Below are 22464 nucleotides of genomic sequence, written 5' to 3' on the forward strand. Positions count from 1 at the left end.
AGGCCACACGGGGTGCCGAGCACTTGAAATGTAGAGACGAACTGTGGGTGTGAAACACACCCCCGATCTCAGAGACTTAAGATGAACAAAAGAAGGTGAAATGTCTTACTATATTTTTTATATCGGTTATGTGTTGGAGTGATAATATTTTGGATAAAGAGGTAAAAGACAGTGTATTGTGAAATGAATTTTAGTTCTTTCATTTTCCTTTATTTCTGTAGCTGTTGGAACACTTCGATTTCCCTGGGGCCTCACGTTGTATTTCTAGAGCACCAGAGCCTGCAGGCCTCCACGATGCCTCCAGCGAGGCTGCAGATGTGCCGGTCCTGCAACTTCCGTGCCGTAGCCACTGGATCTGGTGGCTCTTTGAATTTCATTAAACTTAAAAAATAAATTCAATCCTCAGTCACGTGACGTATATTTCAAGTGCTCAAGAGTTACACATGGCTGTGGCCACCATCCTGCACGGTGGAAATCTAGAACCTTCTATTGTAGTGGAAAGTGTGGCACGAGGTTAAGAGTAGGGCCTTTATGTCCCTGGGTCCAGTCTGGCTTTGACAAAGTCCCAGCTATTGTTGCACGCCTCTCAACGTCCATGCTCCTCTTCCCTGGGGGGCAGATCTCTGGTTTTGTTTCGGACTTCTTTTTCAATGTACTCAGGGGCTCGAGTCTGTTCCCTTCCCAGAGTCTGTGCTGGCTTTTTAGAGGTGGGCATGCAGCCTGAATCTGGCCAATGAGACATGAGGGGGCATCACTAAAGCTGCAGGGGCAACTTCTTCTTCTTTTTTTTTTTTTTTTTTTTTTTGGCAGAAACACTCGGCTTGCGGGATCTTAGTTCCCAACCAGGGACTGAATCTGGGCCACAGCAGTGAAAGCACCAAGTCCTAACCACTGGACCGCCAGGGAACTCCCCTGCAAGGGTTAACTTCTGGGGAAGGTTTTACTATTGTCCTGTGGGGATATAAGGCTTGGAGGAGCTGCAGCTACCTTGTGGCTATGAGGTGAAAGCTTATCCAGTATGTTGCAGATGGTAGGACAGGAAGCAGGAAAGAACTAGGGGGCTTGGTAATCGTGAGAGTTGATGAGGCAGCCAACTCTGGTGCTGCTCCCATTGAACTTCTTTTCATGTGAGGTGATCCACTTTCTTGTGGCTTCGGTGCGTTCAGAGGTGTTTTCTGTATTGCAGCCGCAAACGCTCTAGCCCATTATCTTTGGGCAAGTCATTGGCCTTTTTAAGCCTTGCTTTTCTCATCTCTAAGGTGTGAACACAAGTTCTTACCTCACTGAATGAGCTACTGTGATAATAATGCCAGCGAACATTCATATCACACGTGTTGTACGCCAGACTCTGCTTAAAACAGTCGATTCGTGTAACATACCTAAAACACTCAGCATAGGATCCTGAATCTTGTATGTTCTCAACACTCATCCTTACAATCGTTGTTGTTACAGGAACCAGGCTATTAGTCCAGACAATCTGTTCCTGGACATTTCCTTTCAGCAGGAAGAAGTAGCCTTCCCGTCCTCCCACCCCCCACCCCAGGGGGAAGGTAACAGGAGAACCTGAAGGATTTTTGCCCCATGTCAGCTTTAGAGATTCAGATCCTCTCCCAGCTGAACAACAAGGAAGCAGTATATAGAAGACTGTCTTCCTGGTGTTCAGGTTACAATACATACATTTAGAAATAGACTGAATTCAAGTTCTTGCAAAACCATTAGGAGGCCAAAGGAACACAGTCTGAGAGTGATTCTGGATGCAAACCAAACTCCTGGAGCTCAGGGGTGGGTTTGCTCTGCTGGCACACCATGCCCTGCCTGTCGGCACCCTGCTCAGCGAGCAGCTTGGTGACTGGTCCATTTCTTAACGTTCAGTTGAGTACTGTGCTGGGCCGAAAATTTACGCTACCTGAAAGCGACCCAGCCAGCCTGCCATGGTCTCACGGCAGCTGGCAGGAGACAGGGATTCCTGGGTCTGAGGCAAGGACTTGATCGCTCAGGGCCCAGCAGGGCTGAGCTTCCTGTTTGCACCAATCCCCCTGGTCCCCTCCCCCCAACCAACAAAACGCTCCCCCCACCCCGAGCTCCTGAGGGTGACGGGGGAAGGCCCGGGTGGATGCTACACCCAAGGTGGGTTCACGTCAGAGTTAAGGAGACTCAGGGACTTCCCTGGTGGTCCAGTGGTTAAGACTTCATTCTTCCAATGCAGGGGGCATGGGTCTGATCCCTGGTCAGGGAACTAAGATCCCGCGTGCTGCATGGCGCGGCCATAAATAAATAAATAAATAAAATGATTTAAAAAAAGGAACCCCGAATCTAAGAAATCTTAGTCTTATTAAGAGTCAATAGTAAACCAGCCCAACTTTGCCGCTGAGAGAGGTGGTATCTTTATTACTCTGACCAGGAATCCAGCTCCCAGCCGCCCCCAGGATGCACTGCCTCTGTCTCTAAGGCCACTGCTGGACAAACAGCCTTGAGGAGACTGTCCAGGGCAAGGAGGTCAGCGCCTCGGCTCACAAAATGCGCAGAGATGGGAGAGGCTGTGGCGTTGTCTCCCAGGCTCGTGCTCACCACACGAGGCAGAGGAAGACCCTCTGTCTCTCCCGTCTATGGCTCTCTTCACAGATACCCTGTTTGTATCTCAGAGCTGCTTGCCATTGGATTTGGCTCCACGCTGTCCCTTTCCCTTTTGGTGGCCCATCACTTTCTCAGTGGTGCACGTTCAGAGGACCAGGGAAGTGCGTCTGATTGGTCCAGCTCGGGTCCAGTATCCAGTCCTGGGTGGACTGGCCATGGTCAGTGCAGGTCAGCTGACACAGACACTCTGCCTGCCTTTGTGGATGGATGGGGTGGGGCAAAGTCTCTCGGGGTGAAAACGGCTTCACTGAAGACTCATCCAGAAACGTTTATTGCACAACTGGTGTCACCATCCTTAGCAGCAGTAGTCCTTTAGTCAGGGTATAAATCACTCATATTAAAAAGAGTCATCAAATTGACTCAACTTCAGCAGGAAACAGTCACCACAATAAAGCCCTTTAATTATATGGTCTGCATTTTCTCAATATTCGTAAAGTGTTGTGCCTCCCTGCTGAGCAGATTCAGAGTGAAGCTTGACAACTCCTTTCATCGCTAATGGCTTGCTGCTTTTTGGAAGGTGCCAGAATCATTTGTATTACCACTGAAATGAGCTATTTATGTAAATCCTACTCAGGAAAACAGGAAAGCAATTGCAAAGCCAATCCAGCAGCCAGAGAAAAGGCAGCCCAATGAAAAGGGATGAATGGGAGAAAGCAGTGGAGTTCTAGCAAACAAAGTCAGTCTCAGCAGGACCCACCGAAAGGGAGCTGTCCTTTGCGGCTGAATGTGGAGGGAGGGGTCAGAACAGGCTGGGTCCTAGCGCCCTTAACTTCCCATCTTTGTGGACAGAACTCTTCTCATTTTCCAACATCAGCCTCTCAGAAAACAAGAGACTCTGAGCTTGTGCATGTGCACTTGAGTGATGAATAACTCTTCATGGATTTATCCGTGTTGTAATTATTCTCTCTCAATGAAATGAAATAGCCGTCAAAAGAGAGAAGCCCGATAAAGTTTGGCCAACCGTGCATGCTTGGTCAGAGCTAGTCTCCGGTTTACAAAATGTCAAAAACCAGTAGGAAAGGGCACTTTGGGGTGAGTGGTGGGACTAGTTTTCTCTGCCCTGGAAGTGCTTTGACCCTTTGGCTCCCTACCCTGCAGCTCGTAACTGGAGAGGCCTCACCCCTGCCTACAAGGTACCCTCTGCCCAGGCTTTGGAACTAGTTATTCTCAAGGGTCCTGTGTCAGACACTGAGCGTCCAAGCTGCCTTCCTCCCAGCACATGGGAGCTGACCTCCGGCCTCCTGCCCTGGACCTCCCTCCCACCCTGCCCCAACCCCTGGCTTCTCTCCTTCCTGCCTTGCTGCCCTGGGCCCTGCACCTGGCTGCTCTTTCCAAGCCTGGGGTCCTTGGGAATTTGTCCGTTCCTCCATCGAGGTGTTTGCAAGCTCCAGACACTGGATTCAGCATTTTGAGAGGTACCATCCACGGTGGGAGGGAGAGAGGTGGTAAACGGACTCTTCCCGTGCAGGAGAGCCAGGCTAGAGGCGGGGCTGGGCTTCACGGGGCACCGAGGGGGCCTCCTACAGCTTGGGGACGCCAGGCAGACTGCACAACGGGGAGAACTTGTCCCCGACATCAGAGAGGAGGGCGTGAGGGGCCCAGTCCGAGGACCTCGGGGCTAGAGCAGAGGGCCCCCTCGCCCGTCTGTTCTGGTCCCCACGGCCCCCCTGGCGGGTTTACCGTGTAGGAGAGCGCTTCTCTCATTACTTGGGCAGCTCGGGTTAGACTCTGGGTGGTGCGTGTACTGGAGGGCCTTTGAATGTTTACACTATTGGAACAGTTTAATGTGGTTAGAAAAGAGTGCATGGGGCCAGGGTCAGAGCGAAAGGAGGTGTATTTAAGGTTCACGTGTGTGTTCCTCTCTATGCTTCTCTGATGGCCCTAGAAGCTGGGCGGGGTCACCTTCAAAGGCAACATCTGGACCAGCCCTGGGAGATGTGTTTTCTTAGTGCTGGGAGGCTTTACACTAGCAAGTCCGGACTCTTCTGTTATACCAACACGACTCAGGCTGAAGAGCAATATTTTCTGAGTGATGGCTCGACCATCGTCTTGCACAGCTTGGAGCCTGGAGCTGTCCTTCCCTCTAGAAAATGCTTCTCAGAATCACCTGGGGTGCGTGGTCCAGCGCAGGCCCTGGGGCCCACTGCTGACTTGAGAACTCTGGGGAGAGACGGGGCCTTGTGGTCTGGCATCTGAATTTTTAGCACACTCCCCAGGTGATCGGAATGAACACCAAAATTTGAGAGCCTTACTCTGGAAAACAGGTAAAAAGATCTTGTAAAGGAAATAGAAATTGCAGCAGCTAATCCACGTGGAAGCCCTGGGTAGGGTTTGTGTAGTGTGCCTCTGAGATGTTCTGGTTACAGTGTAGATTCTTAGGCCACTAGCTCCGCGGGCCAGAATCTCTGGAGCTAGAGCGCCAGAGTCTACATATTTGATAAACACTTTGGTTACTTATAAATGTGGAAGGGATGATTTTGGAGCTCCGAAGCTGGAGTAGATTTTCAATTTTCTTAACGTCGTAAATCCTTTTATTTTTTTTTTAGTTTGAGCTCGGTGATTTGAATGAGGTAATTATTCTAGCCAGACTTTGGTGGACAGTTTTTGACTGCTTGGTGAGGGTCCCCACTGTTCCCAAGCATGTCCCCCCTCTCTCTGCTGCCCGATGGGGTGGAGGATGGAAAACCCAGACCTCCTTCTCCCTACCCACAGCCCTGTGCTGCGGAGACGCAGCGCAAACCTCTCGGTCCCAATGCCCACACTTTCTGGACCCCTACCTTTCACAGTTGGAGGGATTCAAGCAAAGTTCTTTGTCTTTCATGGAATAAAGATGCCATCTAAAGTCTTAGTAACATTGTTGGTGGATGTTACATAAAAGGACTAAAATTTTTGCTTTTAAAATTTGGTGTATGAAAGGGGAAAATAGTAACCTCACAGCAGGGACACCTGGGACAGAGGTCAAACCAGCAATGTTGGGACCAGCCAGCTTCCTAACACCTGATCCAGTGTCCTGACAGGAGCACCAGGCACGTCCACGCCGTCGCTGCCTGGAACACACAACCTGAGTTAGTTCAGTGGGAAACACCGGGCAAACCCACTGGAGGATATCCTACACTGACCTACACTTTCTAAAACATCAAGGTCAAGCACACGTTGTTCCACATCCAGGAGGCTCAAGAGAGCTGAGAACAGAAAGTCCTCGCTGCCTTGGATTGGAAGCGGAGGGACAGAGCCATCCGGGGCATCACGGGCACAAGTGTCAACAGGTAAGTGTGGCCTGTGTTTTGAAAGTAGCACTGCTCGGTGTTAAACTTTCTGATTTTGACTGTTGTACTGTGGATGCAAAAGAGAATGTCGTTGTCCTCAAGAAAGCCCAAAGGAATATGTAGGGAGATCCTATATGCAGGATTCTATAAGTTATTCTCAAATGGTTTAGACAGAGAGGAAGCAAGAGAGTCTGAGAGAAGGATAATAGGGCAAAATGTAAACAATTGATGACTCTGGACGAGTGGGAGTCCTTTGAACTCTTCTTACAACTTTTCTGCGGAAACTTAATTTTTTAAACAGTGTGTATAAATTTAGAGAGAGTATTCAAGCGACTGTTAGGGTGGTTTTGCATAGTGGGATAACCGAGGGGGGGGTAATTTTTTTTTTCTTTCTTAAAATCTGTTTCGCCCCTCACATTCTGTAGTAAGCATGAACTCTACTTGAAATCAGAACAGAACGAATGATGTGATAAAAATGATTGTTTTCTTTTCATACATATTCCAACTGTTGTTGTCTTTCCTTTCTGCTGGCTAAAGGAATCCATATCTACTTCTCAAAAGGATCTGAGATCTCTCAGAGCCAGGGGCACACACAAAACTCAACCAAATGGCACCCAAACTATATACACAAGTGGGTGGGGAAGAGAATTTAACTCATGGGACTCTTGATGAAACGCTTTTGCTCCCCTTATTCTTGGAAGCCCGAATCTTTCCAGTCTGCTGGTGGTGTCTATTCCACACGCCTAATTAGCTCATTTCCAGTAGGGTTTCACGCTCAAAGCACGAGCTTTCTTCTGCTCTGTATGCGCCTCTGTCCGGCTGTGGGTGAGGTCGCCAGGTCTCTGGGGAAGCACCAGATTACCATCTTTCTGCTTTTCCTGCCCTGCTAAGCATCTCAGCCCTATTATGGAGATAATTATCTTTTCCAATAATTTTCTCCTTGTTACCATGAAGATTTAGACAATACTTGGCAGATGCCGAGTACTTGAGATAATGGCTGTTATTTGAAGATCTTCCTCCTGTTCAAACGAGGTTGCTAAGATAACACGTACAGATCACAGACCTCCTCTCTACAATGGGCTTGGATTCTGAACATGTAAACAGTACGATATGTGAGCCTTTGGATTCGCTTGAAGTCTGTGGGGTGAAATCAGAACCTGAGATCTGCCAGGCGTGGTGGATGTTCTCGGGTTTTCCTTCCAGACAATGGGTGGTGAGCCGGAAGGAAATCCCTCCAGCAAAGCCCTGAACTTGAATGCCCTGGCCTCTCTTAAAGGGCAACAGTGAGGCCATCTCAGCCGTGTCGGACTGCTTTTATGGATACCTCTTTGTTTCTTGAGTTAGGTTTATTACTACTTGGCCAGTTGTAGAAATAACACAATTTCTTAGAAACACTTATTTGTGGTAACTTTCCAGAGCTCTGTGGCCATGTTCAAACGAAGGCTTTATGTGGTGATTGCTGCAAAACACACCCTACTTGATAGGCTGATCATAAAATGAGGTTGATCATTTTATCATTAAAGGGCTGGTTGTAGATACGCTTGACCCACTGCATACCTGTTCAAGATATACCTGCTGAAGACGTAAAGAACTGAGTGTCTAAACAACTGCAAGGAGCTCATGTCCTTTTGCAGAGCTGGGGTTGGTGGATGACACGGGTTCGCAGCTTTATCAGGCAGACAGACCTGGTCCCCAGCCCTCAGCTGGGAGCTTGGCAGAGACGCAAACCCTCAGGCCCTACCTGGAACTTCCGAATCGGAATCTGTATGGTGATAAGATCCTGGGGCGTTGAACTCAGTTCCTGAGAGGATGCAGCCTGGGGGCAGCGGGGCCGGCAGATGTTGTCCTCCAGGGGTGGGTGGGGAGGCGGAGGTCACCGAAAGGCTGGCTGAAGAGTAGGCTGCACACAGGAGAGACGAATGTTCCTCTAAAAGACATTTAAGAATGATGTCCATTTTAATAGGTTTGAGACAGATGTTGTCTGAAGGAGGCTTGTGGTGAATGTTCTTTTCTGGAGGAAGGAGGAGGGAAGTACACTTATTTCAACCTGAATCTGTGCTAAACACTGTTGTAGGCTTAATACACATGTATACACACGTGTGTACGTGTGTGTGTACACACGGAGCTATGCATTTACTCATGCAGGTATATACGTGTGTGTGTGTGTGTGTATCTCCTTTCTTCTCATCACCCAGGCCCTTGGCTACAAAGTCCCTCCTTACAGGTTAAGAAGGTGACATGGGGCCGTGGAGAGTCAGTGATTGCACATAAGGAACGAGGGGCAGAACTGGCAGGGCAGCCTGTGTCCTGCTGGCTCTGCCTCACTCCCTCCTTTCTGCATAAAATGAGCAATCCTCTTCTGATCCCAAGTACTTCCTGGTCTGTTCTGATCATTGGATTATGTGGTGGGGCAGGGGGGTTAGTGGGAGGTGGGGAGTTCCAGTTACTACAGCTGTGAAGGAAATCACCTGGCCGGGTAAATCTCATGTTTACTGGAAATATACAGCCACGCCCGCTGCACTGTGGGTTCCTGGTAGGGGATTCCAGTGGGGCCAGGCTGAGGTGTGGCAGGGCCTGGTCGGTGTTCCTTTCTCCCCTGTCTTCCCCACCTCTGTAAGCTGGCCATTCTCCCTCTCTGCCTCGGTTTCCTCATTTGTAAAGTGAGCAAAGACCAGCCATAGCTCCTATCACTGCGGTCCAAGAGCATCAAGGCCAAATGCGGCAAACATCCGAGGGAGCGATACAGACACTGCTTCTGATGCCGTGCCCGCACAGCAGATGCCCACGAGTGGCTGCTGTTGCCGTGGATGGTGGTGATGATGCTGATGTAAGGATGCTACAGTTGGGGAGAAGGAGGCGCTGAAGATGTGCCGAAAGGACCGCACGGGCGCCAGGCCACAGGTGATGGTGGGGCAGTGGCCCACGGCAGGGCCCAGGAACTTCCCCCGGACCACTCCTGGGTACCAGACACGCGCTAGGTGTTCTTCCCCAGGATGGCTGAGCACTAGAGCCAGACAGCCGTGACTGTTGGTCCGCGGAGCCAGTCTCCAGGCACCAGATCATCTGATTGCTGGGATGCGGGGTGTGGAGAGAAGCTTTAAAGTCTAGTGTTCTCTTACTCAAGACTTTAAATATAACAATCTTCTTTTTAAAAAAGATGTATCCAGTTGAAATACGCCCCTTTCAGAAAACGACCGTGGAGCACCAGGTGCCTTTTCATCTGCTTCAAAGAAGTTTCTAGTTGTTGCTGTCTTGGGGGTCTAGAGTGGTGTGGCCTTTTGCATATTTAAATAAACACTCATCTTGTGTTTTTTCTGTTGAATCCGACAACCAAGATACCCAGACAATTTTGTGGAAATAAACCACCCAGCCTGATGAATAGCTGGATTAAAAAAAAAGATGCAGGTGGGTTTTTAAGAGCTATTGAACAAAATCCAAGCCTTTGACCCCCAAGTCTGTATTATAGCCACCAAATCCCTGCTTGGAAGGAAGGTTCGCAGCCAGCTCAGTGGGCCGGCTGGGGTTGGCTGGACGGCTTCCTCCAGCCAGGCTGCTCTTGTGTCCTGGTGAGGAAGCAGGCGCTGAGTGCAGGAGGGGTCCCGGGCAGCCTGTTTGAGTGTCTTCACTGACTGCCTCGCGGCACTCGGCACTCACGCCTGGGCGCCCCGATGCTCCAGCTGCGGTTCTGTGTCTGGACGTGACGTGGTTGGTGGTGGCAGCGAGTCACGGGGGCCAGGACATGGCAGACTACAGCCCCCTTCCACAGCCTGCGGCCAGTGACTGATGCAGACGTACAGAAGGCCAGCCTCCTCCAGCTCCAGGGAAGGTTGCTCTGGGTGCCATGCTCCCCGGGGGCTCAGGCAGCTGCTCTCCTGCTGATGCCACGTCCTCATTTAGCTTTCTTCCCCTCCCCCCTTCCCTCGGTGGCCTTCTCATCCTAGACAGGCAGGAATCCCCATCCCAGGCTCTGCTTCTAGAAATCCAGCTCCCGTTCTGCTACTTCCAAGGACTGGGGACAAGAGCAGTGGTCCTCCCAGGTGTGTGCGAGCCCAGAGTAAGGGGGCTAAGCCACCACCCACCTCCCAGATAAAGCTGCCAGGCAAAAGACAGACGCCCCATTATATATGAATTTCAGGTAAACAACGAATAATGTTTTAGTACAAGTAAGTGCCAAATACTGGGTGGGACATACTTACACTAAAAAATGATTTTTTATTTATCTAAAATTCTAATATAACCAGGCATCCCATATTTTGATTTGCTAAATCTGACAACTGTATCCCTGAGTCCCTTTTGGGTCTGTTTTGAGTTCACGGGGCGCTTGAGAACACTTTTGTTGCAACCCAGCTTCACCCCCTGGATAATAGCTGTAATGGTGGTAGCAGTGTAGTTGTAATAATACCAGCAGCAGCAGAATTAGTAGTAGTAATAGTAATAGTGGTAGAAGCTAAGACGTATCTATGGCGTACTGCATTCCAGGCAGCATTTCATTCTGAGTGTGTTACACATATTCACTCATTAAATCCCTGCCCCTCTTCTCTCTGTGAGATCCTATCTTGGTCCACATCTCACAGAGGAGAAAACTGAGACGCTCAGAGAAGTGACTTATCCAAGGCTGGTAAGTAGTGGGGTGGGCTCCAAATGCAGACCATCCAGGGTCCACGCTTCTAACCACTGCACCAATTAGACTAATTAGGAGACTCTTAGAAAAACTACTGGATAGCATGAGTTTTCCAGAAAAGTATCATTTCCTGACCAAGTTCTAAGATGCTTTGTGGGACTAGTGGGGACAGACAGGGAGGGAACAGTTTCCCCTCCTGGTCCAGCCTGCAGGATGGGCAGCTGGTGAGGAGACTGGCTAGGCTGGGATATATTGTGTTCATAACAAGCTTAGCTGCACAGTTAACCAAGAGCGGGTAGAAAGGAGGCCCTGGTTGAATTATAACCGCCCAGGGCTGCGCTGTCCAACACAGGAAGCACCACCTGTGGCCCTGAGCCCTGGACCCATGGCCTGTTGGAGTGGAGGTGCGCTGTTAGGATCCTTCAGTAAGATACAACCTGGATTTCAAAGACTTAGTACAAAAAGTGTAAATGTGTCATTAATAATTTTCATGTTGACCACACGTGGAAACGATGATATTTTGGATATATTGGGTAAAATATATTTTAAAAGCCAAGCCCACCTCTTTCTTTTTACTTTTTAAAATACAGCTGCCGGACGATTGAAAATCACGTTTGTACCTGTTGAGGGAAGATGAAGAAAGTAGGAAAGGAATGAGGCTTCTGGCCTCGAGGAGAAGGATCCTACAGTTGGGATCTGCACACCCCCCGTGGGGTCTTTCTAAAGTCTAGGTTTTTCTGTCTGCTTTTAATTTTTCCCACGAAGAACAAGAGACGCAAGTCAGGAGGAGAATGATGTCACTGCAGGGGGCTTGGAGTGCGGAGACATCGCGGACGGCAGCCCTGCAGGGCAGGGACAGTGCCCGCCATCAGGGCATCTGGGAGCCTCACCCCTCGAGCCGTGGCCACACTTCCACCGGGCAGGAGGCAAGGGAGGAGGCCAGCCTCCTCGGGAAGCGCCGGGGGCCGGGACCTTAGCTGCGGTTTCAGGTTCAGCAGCTCTGGGGTGAGGTCCGAGACTGCATTTCTCCCAAGCCCTGGGGGAGGAGATGCTGCTGGTCCTTGAATTGTACTTGGGTTAGCGAGGCTTTCTGTGACGGCCTTGTCCCCTGTACCAGGTTCCTAAGAGGAGCAGTCCCTGACCAATTTACCTTCGTAACATCTCCCGTCACGGGCGCACAAATTTGTGGATTTACATCAACGACTGCATGCCTAATGGGCATTTATCAAGGGTTACCGTAATTTAGGGTAAAATGTGAAAGCGAAGATTGAACAAGCCCTGCTTTCCTTCGTGGTCCTGTCTCCCGGAATGCTACTGGCGTCAGGTGGCGGGAGGGCACCCACGTTTTCGGACCTGGTATGTGCCGAGCTCCAGGCAAGGCACCTCACATACACTGTCCCTTTTCTCCTCGGCACCACCCTGAGGACGCAGCATTGGCCCTGCTTCTCGGATGAAACATCATGGAGGAGTTAGGCAACAGGGGAGCAGCTGGTGAGTAAGCGAGGCCCTCCAGCATGGTCTTGCAGCTCTGATGAGTTTCCGCTCTGGTGCTACACGGACAGCCTGGCTCCGCCCCGGGGACCTGCAGAGCCTGTGGCGCCAGCTTGCATCCACAGCTCCCCTCCGAAGGAGGTTTTACACTCTTCCTCCAAGTACTTGGAACAATGTTCTCCACAAATCCTGAGGACGTCATAGGCTGCCTTTCCCTGCCAGCTCAGCTTGTATCAGCCCCGTGATGACTCCGTTTTCCTTCCAGCTGGAACTAAACGGGAGGAACCACAGCTCCAGGTCCCCGACCTCGGCTTCCCGGGAACCTTCTGGAGCTCCCTCCCCGGTTCTCATCCTCAGCACCTCTCTTCACTTTGTGGTCCTCTGCATTGTAGAACTCGGCTTATCTGAGGGCTGCAACTACTGCTGAGCAGAGGCATATGCCAACCAGAGGTGATGCCACAGCCCCAAGAGGAAGAACCGGGGCTCTGAACCCAGCTGATCTGGGTTGCATTCCTTCCTGCAGTATTGTGTGACCCTGACCTTGAAGCCATGATTTACCCTCTTTGAGCTTGTGTTTCCTGCTCAGTAAAAGGGAGTGGTTAGTAAGGCATCGCCCCCATCACGGGGTGGCTGTAAAGCTGGAAAGACGGGTGTATTTAAAGTGCTCAGCAGGGTCCCACAGAAGGTTCTGGAAGGGAGTCAACACTTGGAAGAAGGGCATGGCCCAGTGTGAGCTGCCCACTGCTGGTCTGACTTCCAGCCGAGGACAAGCCTGTTCTGTGCCATTCCGGGAGGTGAAACTCCAACGGGTGATTTGCCTCTTCAGCAGCTTGAAGAGCCTGAGGTCGAAGTTCAGGGTGACTGAGCTGCTGGAAGGTGAGGGTCCCAAGAAGGAGAGTCTGGGGTGGGGGGTTCCACATTGGTGGTGTAGCTCCTCCTGCCTCTCTGCTGAGCCTGGGACTGCAGGCTCCAAGCAGCCTGCAAGGATCAAGGAGCTGAGCTGGGATTTGCTCTTGTCGGGGAAAGGTTTCAATCAGAGCCCGACTGAGTTATTCTTCTGCTAAACCAAACACGTACACACACAGACAAACAAACATTTGCACTTTTCTTGGAAAATAATTGACTCTAGAGCACTGTGGTCACAATGTCAGAATATAATCCAAAATCACTCATTAAGAACCAAGAAAATGGGCTTCCCTGGTGGCGCAGTGGTTGAGAATCCGCCTGCCAGCGCAGGGGACACAGGTTCAATCCCTGGTCCGGGAAGATCCCGCATGCCATGGAGCAGCTAAGCCCGTGAGCCACAACTACTGAGACTGCGCTCTAGAGCCCATGAGCCTCAACTACTGAAGCCTGTGTGCCTAGAGCCTGTGCTCTGAAACAAGAGAAGCCACCGCAATGAGAAGCCTGTGAACTGCAAAGAAGAGTAGCCCCCACTTGCCACAACCAGAGAAAAGCCCGTGTGCAGCAATGAAGACCCAACGCAGCCAGAAACAATAAATAAAATAATAAAATAAATAAATTTATTTAAAAAAAAAAGAACCAAGAAAATGACAACAGAAGCCAATCTGGAGATGACCAGCTATTGGAACCAGCAGACAAGGATTTTAAAGCAACTGTTGTAACTATACTCTATGAGGTAAAGGAAAACATGCTCATAATAAATAAAAAGAAAATTTTGTTAGAGAAATGGAAGCTATATAAAATGGAAATTGAAGAACTAAAAAATACATTATCTGAAATAGACTGCTTGTCATAATGGCAGGCACTCAATAAATAGGTAGATATTAAAGCATAGAATGAAAGAGATCTTCAGTTTTATCAGAACTGAAGTATAGCAGAATATCATGTATTTGCAGACAAAAATCAAAGTTATTCAGACATCTATTATGGAGATGTCTTTTTACGTGAAACTGAATTCTTTCTGAATTATTTTTTAAAGAACCGTATTTTAGCAATTGAACCACATCAAGCTGCTCTTGAAGCCTGCTGCTTCAATAAAGAGTGGGTCTTGGTGTGGACTGGCACCTGAGGGCTGTGGTTTAGCTAAAATTCCCTGCATTTCTGCAGCACAATGGAGGGAAAGAATGCAGACATCAGAGGGAGATGCTCTTTCAAGTCCCAAGGCTGTCTTCTACTTGCTCTGTGACTCTGGCCAGGATGTTTTTGTATTTTTGTGACTATTTTTGTGGTTGTTCTTTGTTTTCATCTATAAAGTAGACATTTTAAAAGTTGTGTTTGGGGACTTCCCTGGCGGTCCAGTGGTTAAAAATCCACACTTCCATTGCAGAGGGCTTGGGTTTGATCCCTGGTCAGGGAATTAAGATCCTGCATGCTGCACAGTGCAGCCAAAAAAAAAAAAAAAAAAAAAAAAAAAGTTGTGTTTATAGACTTGTTACAGAATTTAATATGAACTCCCATGGCAGGTATGAGCCGGGCATGTGACATGCCTCTGTCTGTAGAATTGAAAACAAGAGACGTACCTGGACATCTCAGTTCCTTTGGAGTGGTGCCCTGGGCCCTGGAGCCTAAGCTGGTTCCTGCAGGGACTCAGAGGTACCACTGTGGGACAGACAGGGTGGGTGACCTTCAGGTCTCTATTTGCAAAACCTGGTTTGCTTGGGCACCAGGATCAGCCCAGGCCCTGGAGCAGAGGACCTCATGGGCAGTCCCACTTTGATGGCCACAAACCTGAAGCCTGGGGAAAGAGAGCCAAAGGGAAGACTATGGAGGAGATGGACTCTGTCGGATGCAAGAATGGGGACAGGAGCACAGCCTGGAGGCCTGAGTAATGCAGTGCCCCAGGTTGGCCATGGCTCCCTCTGTATTTTGAAAGCAGCCCAGAAGGCCTCCTGGAAAGTCTCCCTGGCACCTCCAGGCTCTGCAGCTGGAGCAGGATCTGCGGTGCCCAGGACGCCCTGCAGTGATGGCCACAGGGAAGTGCTGCCCCCACGTGGCTGGTGGGGCAGGACCAACACAGTGAACATTCTCCATCCCACCTCTCCTCTCTCCTCTGGGCCTGGGCAAGAACTCCGGAAACTGGGGTTCACGAGGGATGCAAACCAAGCATCATTTTAAAAATAGTTTTTACTGTAACTTCAGAAGAGTCATAGCTGAAGATTGAAAGCAAAATATTCAGCTAGTAATATTTATACATCAGCTCCAACCTTTTTAAAAACAGATTGGAAAATGCCACTCCTGGGCTCAGAACACTTGGGATTCCCTGTGGGCCTCAGAATGTCATCCTACCTCCTCATTCCAACCTGCAGGACCCCGCCTACCTGCAAGCCTCTCTTTTCACCTCTGATCCCTTGCTAACACTGTTTCAGGCTCATGGATGAGCTTCAGTAGCTTCTGACCAAGCTAGCCCTTCCTGCCACAGGGCCTTTGGACATGCTTCTTCCTACACCTGATACTTCCTTGACCTCACATCCACATGTTCCTCCCAACACCCACCTTTCACCTGCCAGTTCCTGCCTAATTTGGCAAGAATCTGTGTAAGTATTTCTTAGTCTAAGAAGCTTTTCCCCACCTCCCAGGCTAGGCTGGACCCCCCTTCATCCTATTTTATTAGGATGACTCAGCACTAGGTAATTAGCTTGTAATTATGTGTTTACTGGCCCTGTCCTGGCTCTGTGACAGCAGAATCCTTGCCTCCTTGTCCACTGCTCTGACCCTGGGGACAGTCAGATGTGTGCCAGGTCAGGGAGCAACTGCCAGCCCTTTGATGTTCTAGGCATTGTCTTAATTTCTCCCTCCTCCCAAATTGCTTCTAGGAAGAAGTTGATGAACCTTGTTATATTAATTGAGGATCACGTGAAACTTGTTCAACTAAATCATTTTGCAATTTGAACAAAATTGTATACATTAGCTAAATTCAGATTTCTTTTATACATGGTTTTATTATATGGAGGCCATTTGTGTCCCACGGTCTGATCTGGAACTCTCAATTAGTTACACTTCAAGAGCAGCATTGTTAGGTCCAAGGGGGGGCTGGACGAGGGGTCTGCCTGCTGTGTGGCCTTGGCTCAGCTTTTGGAAGAAGAGGGCCCGCAGTACTTCCCCTGTGACACTCAAATGGGTTCGTGGAAGAAACAGAGTAAACATAGAAGTGCAAGACAAACAGATCCTGAAGTTTTTAATAATTTTTAGAGCATGTTTTTCTATGAATCTGGTGTTTATTCTCACTCTATACATTCAAATCTAGTTATGGATGCGTCATTCAGATGCCCTTGGCTCCTTTTTTTGAAATTGAAATATAGTTAATTTACAATACTGTGTTAATTTCTGCTGTACAGCAAAATGATTCAGTTATACATATATATATATATATATATATATACATTATTTTTTCATATTCTTTTCCATTATGGCTTATTACAGGATATTGAATATATTTCCCTGTGCTCTACAGTAGGACCTTGTTCTTTATCTATTTTATATATAATAGTTTGTATCTGCTAATCCCAAGCTCTTAATTTATCCCTCCTTCACCCCCTTTCTGCTTTGGTAACCATAAGTTTGTTTTCTATGTCTGTGAATCTATTTCTGTTTTGTAAGTAAGTTCATTTGTATCAATTTTTTTTTAGATTCCACATATAAATGATGTCATATGTGTTTGTCTTTCTCTTTCTGACTTACTTCACTTAATATGATAATCTCTATGTTCATTCACGCTGCTGCAAAAGGCAATATTTCATTCTTTTTTATGGCTGAGTAATATTCCATCGTATGTATGTACCACATCTTCTTTATTCATTTATCTGTTGATGGACATTTAGGTCGCTTCCATGTCTTGGCTATTGTGAATAGTGCTGCAGTGAATATTGGGGTGCATGTATCTTTTTGAATTAGAGTTTTAGTCTTTTCCAGGCGTATGCCCAGGAGTGAGATTGCTGGATCATATGGTAGCTCTAGTTTTAGTTTTTTAAGGACGCTCCATCCTGTTCTCCACAGTGGCTGCAGCAATTTACATTCCTACAGACAGCATAGGGCCCCTTGCTCTTTTTATGTCACCCCAATTTTTCTTCCCCAGACATGAACTTTATTTACTTTCTTTCATCAAAATTCCCAATTTTTCCATGGAAACCATCTCAGTGCATTCAGCCTCAGCTCCTTCTCCCCTTTCCATAAATCAGGGAAGGACACTTTAACATCTGCTCTCCATTTTTTTTGTATGTTTATTGCAGGAAAATGGAAAATACAGATAGGGAAAGAGAAGAAAATAGACACCATAAGTCCACCACCCAGGGGGAGAATTTAGTGTACATCTTTTACCTCTGCATACATAGCTACATCTATTTATTTGTTTGTTTAAAATGAGGACACCATTTTTGGAACAGCTTTAGATTTACAGAAGAAGGAGCAGAAAGTGCAGAGAGCTCCCCCTCCATCCCCTTCCCAGTTTCCAGTCTTGATAACATCTTGTGTTAGTCTGGTACATCTGTTACAGTTGATGAGCCAATATTGATATATTGTTATTAACCAACGTTCATAGTGTACAGTAGGGTTCACTCTTGTTGTTGTACGTGCTATGGGCTTTGACAAATACCTAATGACATGTATCCACCATTCCAAAATCACACAGAATCGTTTCACTGCCCCTAAAATCCCCTGTGCTCCATGTATTCATTCCTCCTTCCGTCTCTTCCCCCCACTCCCTACCCTCATAAATCCTTGGCAACCACTGATCTTTTTACTTTCCCCTTAGTTTTGCCTTTTCTAGAATGTCATCGAGTTGGAATTGTAGAGTGTGTAGCGTTTTCAGATTGGCTTCTTTCCCTTAGCAACATGCATTGAAGGTTCCCCCATCTCTTTTTTATGGCTCGATAGCTCATTTATTTTTATCACCGAATAATATTACATTATCTGAATGTACCGCAGTTTGTTATTCCTTCAAATTACAAGATGTATCTTGGTTGCTTCCAAGTTTTAGCAATTATGAATAAAGCTGCCATAAACGTCCATGTGCAGGTTTTTAATCTGGATCAAAGTTTTCAACTCCTTTGGATAAATACCAAGAAGACTGATTGCTGGATCAAATGGTGAGAGTATGTTTACTTTGTAAGAAACTGTTAAGCTGTCTTCCAGCATGGCTGTGCCATTTTACATTCCATTGATCTACGTGTCTGTTCCCTTATCAGCACCACACTGTCCTGATTACTGTACCTTTGTAGTAAGTCTTGAATTTGGGTAGTGCCAGTCGTCTGACTCTGCTCTTCTGGAGCTCCCTAATTTTTTCTCATGTGAGTTTTATGTTCCCAGCTACACTGGCTTCTCCATGAGGACAGGGCCTTGTCTCCTCCTCCTCATGGAGGACCCAGTAAGCTGTTGACTGAGCAGCTCACTGACCATGATCCCCCATCTTGAGGGCATGATGCCATCGTCCTTGGGCCACCAGTGACCTTGGGCCTCAGGCTCTTCAGCCTTCTTACATCACCAGCGTGTCAGCTGTAGTATCTACTCCTGGCCCTGGTTCAGCATCTCCAAATGGAGACAGAGACGGACAAACCCACCCCTAAATGCATGTTGGCGAGGCAGGCCAGGCTCAGAGCAAGGGCAGACGTGGGCTGCAGACTCTGCTGTGCCCTCATTGGCTGCATCATTGCCCACGATCGCTGCTTCTCGGCAGTGAAAGCAAACTTTCCTGGGAATGCTTCACAATTGCATGGTGGCTAAGAGAAATGAAAGATTTCCCTATCGAATCTTTTCTTAACTACTCTTTTTTAGATCTGAAACAATGATTCTACTCATTCAAGTTACATACATGTAGATAGTGGCTGTGAAAAAAAGATCTTTGGGATTCCTCTCAGTTAACTGTTGCACATAGTAAATGATGCCAGAGCCGGTGGCGCAAGACAGTAACATCTGTTTCTATTCATGGAGGTGTTGGCTGACAGGTCTAAGCCGAGCACTTCCTCAGCTGCCTCATGAGTCGGTTGAGGCCTGGCTTTGCTTTGCTCCTCGGGCTGCTGGGCTGGGCTGGTGGCCAGGAAGCCTTCACCATATGACTGGCTCTGGGTGCTGCCTCCAAGGTTTCTCCAGGCGTCTAAAGCGAGCTTCCTCACAGCCAGGTGGTCGCGGGTGGCCCCAGGGGGCTGACTTCAAAAAGGAAATTAGGAGCTGCCAGCCCCATATGGCCTGGTCCCAGGACAGGCTCGGTGGACCCTACCTCATGTGTCAGTCAGAGCAGTCTCAGGCCAGCCCAGATTCGGGGGGTGGCCACAGACGGCACGTCTTATCCAGAGGGGTAATGAGCTTGCGCTTATCCGGAGGTTGGTGGCGGTCACTGAAGACCGTGTCCCACAGCATCAGGTGTAAGAGTTACCTCGACCCTGCAGTGGTCGGCGGCACAGCACGGGGCCATGTGCCTACCCTCTCTGAGATGCAGTCTTACTTCTCAAATAGGGAGACTACTAACTGCGTAGGTTTGCTGGAAGAAACAAATAATACACACAGTGTACACATAGGAGGCCCACGTCTCATTACAGTGAGAAAAAATCACTTGGCCCTTAGCAGCAAATGGAGGCGGGGGTCCAGCCCGTATTCCCTCGGTCCACTGCAGAGCTCACCTTCCCGTTCTGACCGGCCTGAGAAGGGTGGGCCTGAAGTGCCCAAGGGACTGTGAAGATGGGGGCAGGTGGGCCACCCTCTGCTCTCGCCCTCCGAGGGCAGCTCTGAGGCTGTCCGCCCGCACCGTCGCCCAGGTCACCAGGGTTCCCAGGCTGACCCTCTGGGTCCACCTTTTGCCAAGTTCCCACCTCACGTCTCCAAGCCCTCAGCGTGCTTCTTGGGATCACTTCTTGTATAAACTGTTTGGTCCTAAATCCTCGTCTTAGGGGCTGCTTTTGGGGGGACCACAACTAAGATGCAGACCATTAGAATTTAAATACTTGACACATTCTAATACAACCAGTCGCCCCATGTTTATAAAGGATTTATACAGGCCACTTCTTGGTTTCCTGTTTCAGGCAGAAGCCCGGTGGTCCCCACAGGTAGCAGAGGGACAGTCCATTTTCCTTTCCAGGGTGAGGCAGTCAGCCCAGCACCACCCACCCACCCCTGCCTCCTGCCGCCGATCTGAAAGCCAAAATGTAATATAACCAGCAGTACCTCCCAATCAGTCCCAGCCCAGCCCTCGCCTTCGTCTCGGGGTGGGGAGTGGAGGGAGGATTAAGAAGTGGGTGTGGGGACTTCCCTGGTGGCGCAGTGGTTAAGAATCCACCTGCCAATGCAGGGGACACGGGTTCGATCCCTGGTCCGGGAAGATCCCATATGCCACGGAGCAACTAAGCCTGTGCGCCACAATTACTGAGTCCGCGTGCCACAACTACTGAAGCCCATGTGCCTAGAGCCCGTGCTCCGCAACAAGAGAAGCCACCACAATGAGAAGCCCGTGCACTGCAACAAAGAGTAGCCCCTGCTCGCTGCAACTAGAGAAAGCCAGCATGCAGCGATGAAGACCCAACACAGCCAAAAATGAATAAATTAAAAAAAAAAAGAAGTGGGTGTGGAGAGCAGCGCTCTCATGGGGCAGTGGGTTCTGGGGTGGGGGTTATTCTAAGGGCTCGAACCATACTTCCTCTTGGGAGGGAATTACTCTTGTTGAGAAGAGAGTTCCTGGTGGGCTGCAGGGCAGGAGTCGGTGGCGGGGGGGAGGTTGGGGGGGAGAGGAGGGGTACAGGGCCACGGAGCCTGAGACTGGCTTCACCTGCTCTGCATTCAAAGTGCAAAGGGACCTGGAGACCCCAAGAGGTGAGGGGAGAGGGTGGGGGGCACCTGAGTGGCCCAGCAGATCCTGTGGGGTGAAGGGCTTGGAAGTCAGGACCATCTAATGTTGAATTTTATGTCATTGGCCTTTCATGAAAATCCTTTCTAACCCATCCCCCCAAACTTGACCAAAGTGCCCCCCTGACATAAATGTGTGCACATGTGTGTGTTGATGAAATTAGAGTTCAGGTTTGAGTTCTCTCTGAGCATCGATGAAATGGAGTCCAAACGAAAAGAGTGAGGACTGGGAAATAATCACCCCAAAGTCGAAGTGACGGGGAGGACACTCATTCAAAGAAATTTGCAAAAGTCTTGAGGAGGATGTGGATTTTCCACAAATCAGAGAAGGGAAGGTTGAGTGTCAAGGGGCAGCAGAGCTGACTTCTGGCCAAGGGTTATATCAGGGTGCCAGACTCGACACTTGAGTGTGTGTTGAGTAGGGTCTTTACCTGAAAGACCTCAGGGTGTAGGTTTTGTCCCATCCCAGGAGCACAAAGCCGCATAGGATAAGGGCACACCTGCCTGTCTCCACGGAGACTGAGCCACTCGCCCCGAGGGCTGGATCTAGTACCTTCTCTGACCGCATCAGCTAAACCAACATAATCCACTCTCATCTCCTTCCCCTCCTTCTGTTGACCTCTTCCCTGGACCAGGGTGGGGGCTGGGGGAGGGGTTGTCACACATTTATTTCTCGAAGTGTTTATCCTGCAGTGGTCAAATGGTGGGTTAGGTAGCACTTTATGTGACGTGAGTGTGAGAAGCAGAGGCTGGTGTGGGTGGAGATGCTTGCGTCCACGCATCACTGCCCTGGCTTGAGAAATTTCAGAATCCTTTCAAGGGAAGCTTCAGCATTTTCCTTTGAGAAAACAAACTTGGAAAGATTCTTCAGAATCCCAGAGTGTGCTGGGCCAGGCTTCAAAGAGTTTGACGCAAGAGGGTCATATGAACCCAAATGGCAGAGGAAATTATAGATTTGACACTCAGCAGGCTTCCAATCCATCAAGGCCTCCAAGCCAGGTGTTCCTTGTTCTTTCTTTCTGTCCCAGCATCTCCTGGAAGACTTCAGCTTCGGCTTGCTCACCCGGGTGTGTCCCAGGCCCCTTAGTGTATAGATGTGGAGAAATCAGGCTGCAGTCATGGAAGTAGAGACCCAGGACAGCTCACTACAGGAAGTGATGGAGGGTGCTGGCTCTCCTCCAGACCTACCTTCTATTCAGAATTTTCAAAAACCATCCCAAGCACCATCCCACTTAGTCTCACAGCTGCCCTGTGAGGTCCCAGTGGAAGACATCGTGACTCCTTTGGGAGATGAGGAGCCTGCAGTTCAGAGTGGTTAAGTGTGTGCGAGAAGAGGCAACCAGCTGAGTCTGGGAAGGTCTTCTGATTCATCCTCCCCTAGGTCACAGCCTCAAAAACCTACAGGAGTCAGCAATGACACAAATGAGTGAAGTGGCCCGAGCTAGTGGGGCACTAGGGAGTGGTGGGGACCGTGGCCAACGGGGGAGCTATTCCCACCTCATGAGGGAGCCACTTTTCAGCTCCATCCAACTGTGAGCCTGTGGTGATATGGGCCCCGTTTTGCTAGATTTTCTAAATTTACCAAAATTCATGTTCTGCAAGAAATCATTTGGCAATTAATTAAACAACAACAACCATGTGCAGATTAAACAGAACATGTTTTCA

Source organism: Balaenoptera physalus (assembly GCF_965194825.1).
Source record: "Balaenoptera physalus genome assembly, chromosome: 16".
NCBI lineage: Eukaryota > Metazoa > Chordata > Mammalia > Artiodactyla > Balaenopteridae > Balaenoptera > Balaenoptera physalus.